At 41.0% G+C, this 5000-nt stretch overlaps 2 protein-coding genes across 2 annotated transcripts in view; both read left to right on the top strand.

Moving 5' to 3' along the window:
* Nucleotides 1-5000, top strand: part of LOC138031147 (uncharacterized) — a 317245-nt gene that overhangs the window by 191906 nt on the left and 120339 nt on the right. The gene's annotated exons all lie outside the window — the stretch shown is intronic.
* LOC138030804 (uncharacterized) overlaps nucleotides 3553-5000 on the top strand; it is a 21889-nt gene continuing 20441 nt past the window's right edge. The window contains exon 1 of the mRNA XM_068878679.1: nucleotides 3553-3636. The gene's annotated coding sequence lies outside the window, so the exon portion shown is untranslated. The remainder of the gene's footprint in view (nucleotides 3637-5000) is intronic.

Here is a 5000-nt window from a genome sequence, read left to right as displayed (position 1 = left end):
AATATTTTGCCATCGGCAACAAAATCTACGACATGAAAACAACAATAATTTTGAACCACGAATATAAAAAGTTACCATCAGCGAAAAACAGTTTGGGAGATTTTAGTTGTTTTGTTGTAATTGTACAAGTTTGGCTGCACCGAGTAAATCGCACATCGAATTCAGCGGGTGCTCTGATCAAGTTACCGCGTTATTTTACCGCGGCATGTTTACTCGCGAAACAGTGAAGCAACTGTGTCAAATGATGCCAAGCTACCGGGTTTTTGTTTTTGTTAGTTTTCTTTTTCTTTCGATTGTTATAAATTTTGACAAGAAATGTGCGAATTCAACACAAAGATCACTGTCGTCCAACTCTCAGAGGTTGACCATTGTTTCTGGAAAATCAAAAATTTACTCTCCAAGACAAGGTTATTTATCACCAGGTAATTCCATCGTTTTGGTAATAGCAGCTACTTTATTATTCATCAGCGTCACAATCTTTTGCCGATTTTGGGAACTCAAGCACGCTTCCAACAGAACTGTTTATTTTCGTGACTTATGCGTTACCACAAAAATTCTCCCCGTATCACATTTCCACACATGTATGCAAATTTGCTAAGCTCGAAAATTACACAACATGATAAATTTACAAAAGCTGGAAATTTCACAGAAATATTTTCCACCGAAACATTTATTGAAACAAGCAACATATTTGCTATAAGAGGCAAGAAACCCTTCCTATTTCAGTCGCGTGCGTGCAAGCGAAACACACAATCACAAAGCATATGCAATTAAATAAATTTCTGACAGTTCACATTCAACCCTTTTCGAAAGAACCACCGTAAATAATAAAGCACAAAAGAGACAACAAGCTTTCATTCAAGTAATTTTTCCCTGTCACATTTACAATTTTTTTTAACCTTTGCAGAGTTGAGTACAAAATGAATGTTACTTGCCAGACAAACAGGCAAACTTTAAATAGATGCGACTTCAGTAAACACTGTGAGACACACAACAGAGATCACAGATCTACTTGTGGTGTTCGATTCCTTCTCTGTCTTTGTTGAACCCGTAAGTTACCAGAGAAATTTCCATTTGGTTTCAGTGTTGTACGTAACGCCACCTTAGGCTTGGCGAAATATTAGAAGTACAGCATATTTTGATTTCGGCTCGACGAGCGAAAAATTCACGCTGTCGAAGTCCATTACTCGTCGCTTTTAAGATTCCAGATCTTTATGTTTCACCGCCTGTCTTGACGTTCCATTCTTGAGCTCCATATGGGTATATTTTCTTTAAAGATGTACTAAAACGCCATTCGCGTTACAATGACTTCCGACGCCATTACAGGTTAATTGTGCAGAGCAAGCTACGCATTACCCCAGCCCCCTCAAACCTAACAAAATACGCACAGAAGACTCTATGCACAAAGACACCACTTAGCAGGGGAGTGACAGGCAAGACTTTTACCGACACGGAAAAAAATACTAAAAAAAATAAAACGGAAATCTACCCATTTTCCGACTGGGTTTGGCAACCCAGTAATAACGCGCTTGTTTAGTATCAGTACAGGCATCACTGGGGTAAGATTGGCCCATTATATCTCTTAAGCAAGCACGGTGACTTACCTTTTTTATTGTAGTTCTCAAAACAGGGATTAGTAGGGAACATTCAGGGAAAGTTTCAAGAAAGTCCTTCGACAACTTTTTTTCTGAGGAATCACCTGTTGGCAATAGACTGTAAACAGTGTAAATGGCGGGAAACCCTGGTTTTTTGAAAGGTAAAGGTGTCTTATCATGAAAATAAGAACTTACACCGGTTATGTTTTACAGCTACGGATCTATGCCTTCACGTACAGCAAAGGAACTGTGAAACTTTTTGGAATGGGTTTCAACTATTTGAGTTCACCGGAAAGGAAAGTCTTCTGAAAGAAGTCAAAGTTAAGACTCTTGGCACAAGATTGAGTAAGCGGTTTTTTTGGACATATTTCTGAGAAACCTTTCTACAGTTTTCCAAACGTGTGGCAACTGAGGCTCTTCACTTTATCATCCCAGCCGTTACCACAGGCAGTAATATGTGTCAAAACGTTTAGTGTCAGACGAACAAGGGATAAAGTGTCCTCTACATACACGTATACTACTGTAGGCCTTGAGGAAAACGAGTGCTCTTTAGAATTAAGCATTGCGGGCAATGTTTCAACAGAGACATAAAAATTGCTCCACAATTGAAGCCTTGAGGAAAGTACAGGCGAACGTACAACGTGGTAAGGAAAGTGACCCAGCATGGTTGAGAAAGCAGCCACACATTGGGAGAACGAATTGTTGTCATGGGTATGTGAGTATGCTTGGAGAGAGGGGAGACAGCAAAAGGCGAAGCTAAGGGGAATTCAAATGACTACCAAATCCAGACCCATGAAAAGGTTGACAGATTTCCAGAAAAAAAAGTATGGAACTCCGCCGACCATCATTGGCCAGCATGCACTAGGGGTCCGTCACATGTTGCACCAATATAGGACTGCATATTTTCAGAATCATCGAGTCCCCATGAAGACGCTGAACTTATAGTTCCATGCATGAAGATGTTTCAACTGATTCCAACAGTAATGCTTTTTAAAGGTGGAGAGGTAGTCGCCTTTTGTGGAACTGATGCATTGCCTTTTAATCTTTGGAGAGTCACTTATTCTGTATCATTGAAAGTCTTTTCCAGAGACCGTGAGGACTTTGTGGTTGAAACTGCAATAGATGGTGACAACATTTGCTTTTCCGTTGATCCAAGCTGGAGGAATGCCTCGATGGGATATGCACATGTGTTGCGGGATGAAAACGACAATGTGGTGACTGTGTCATTGGAGGAGGCTGTTAGGATGTTGTGGATAGAAACGCAAAACGAAATTCTGGAGATGGCAAAGGAATTTGAAGATTTTATCAAGCCATCAATGCCTTAAAATAAACTGAATGAAGATCAGGACGGGGAGAGATCGACAGCAGACACAGAAGGCTTTGGAGAACGAGGCTCAAGAAATCTTGGTCTATCAAGATGGCAGGAAAAGAAGAAGTAGAGGAATCAGGTACCGGGACATAATTGCGTGTCTACGATGAACATTATGGCCATTTCCGGCACTCGTGCTATTATCAGAGGGGATGAATAATCCACAACTGTTTTAAAACTGTTTCAAATTGTAATTGAATGTTGCTTTAACTTTGTTGTGGGGGGAGGGGGGGGGGGGGAAGTTTGAGTAGAGCATAGGCGGTAATTTTATTATGAAATAAATTTGGTAGATAATTTAAAAACCCAGTAGAAAATTTGGTCACCTTGCTGGAAAATTTGCCGACTCGGAGACGTGTTTTCCGAAAAGCCAGAAGTTATTTTTTCGCCGAAAAAAAACCATAATAAACTTAAAATGTTCATATATTCGGTTCCTCATTTTATTACCTTTTCGGTGATATATAATTTGCTGGAGTTTTACCGAAAATAACGCGCTTACGAAAGATTGCCCCGAAGGAACCCCAAAAGGTTAGCGGTAACTTTCCCTGTTATTGGTGCAAATGAGGCAGTCTGTATGACGTCAGGAATAAGATTTCCTACGGGGAAGGGAGTAGAGTGCGTGACACGAGCGACTTAGAGGATATGAGAGCGATGGTCAATTGGGTCTGATCGCAGGTTAGTGTTTTCGCCTCATTTACACTCTTTACGAGGATGTTAAAAACTATGAAGTACCAGAGAATAGCCATTTAGCAATCTCACGGGGTGCTCCTTTGCTAATACGAGTGGACTTTGACCTACTTCTTCGTTTCTGTAATAATGAGTCTTTTAACTGCGTTTCGTACTTGGCCAGAAGAGTGTTTTGGTAGGATATTATGGATTGCTAAGTTGTGCTACTGCTGTTTTCAATAGCTTTGTTAATCTTTGATTCATAATTTTTGCTGATATGAGTGCTCATTTCGCTCAAAGTTTCGCTCGTAAGATTCAATCGTAAATATCTCACCATCTAGCCAGCTGGAACTTATGAACTCCCTGTGAACTTGGCGTATCGACGAGCAAATTTCTCGAGGAGTCAAAGACTCTTCGCATTCATTCTCAACACACATAACATAGTCACACCTTTAGTCTTCCACTGGCTTGGTAACACATGCTGACAGCAACGAGTATCAAACCCGGAAGAACGGGGGCTGTACAATGACGACAATGATCTGCGAGCCATGCGAGTCTAAGCACCCATTTTAAAACGGTTAGCTTTCAATAACTGTGTGACTCGCATGTTGACTCGCATGGCTCACCGTGTTGGCTCGCATGACTCGCAGCCATGGCTTGCACGGCTCACCGGTTCGCACATTGTCCTCACTCGTCGGAACGAAGAAAAGTCGAAGAATATTCAACGTATTATGTTGCGCAGGAGCCCATGACTATTTTCCGAAAGTCGAAACGTCGGAAAATAGCTATTGGCCGTTACTATATCAATTTGAATTCAACTGAGTGAGTGACAAATTGGAACTTCTTAAAAAAATTGATATTGGTGGTTGACCTACCGATTTGTTTACTTCTGAGTGAGTGACAAATTTGCACATTCTGACCCCTAGCGATAGTCGTTCATGTTTCGCGTACCCACGACTAAAAATTGCTTAAGCGCAATTTTCCTTATCATTTTGCTGGTATCTATAAAAAAATTAACGGAAAACCTAGGGTCAGTTTTATCGCACTCGAAATCGATCCTAAGGAACGTATGTGCACAATATAAGTTATTTACCCGAGCACGAGTGCTCTACTATAATAGACCATATTCGTATTAGTATTGGACTGGAACTATTGTAGCTTGCAATGGAGGCTAATGCGGCGGAATATATTACAAAGTTGAAAAGATTCCCCCGCATCCCCGCATTAGCCTACATTGCGAGCTAGTGGTTCCAGTCCAATACTGAAAATGCGAACATGGTCAACTGGGGAGACTACAGAGGTTTGGTGTCACGTTACAACCTTGCGTGACTTAGCATGCATGCTTACTTGAACTTTTTACCGGCTGAGCACGA

Source organism: Montipora capricornis, chromosome 2 (assembly GCF_036669925.1).
Source record: "Montipora capricornis isolate CH-2021 chromosome 2, ASM3666992v2, whole genome shotgun sequence".
Taxonomy (NCBI): domain Eukaryota; kingdom Metazoa; phylum Cnidaria; class Anthozoa; order Scleractinia; family Acroporidae; genus Montipora; species Montipora capricornis.
This window is presented reverse-complemented; position numbering and strand designations above follow the sequence as displayed.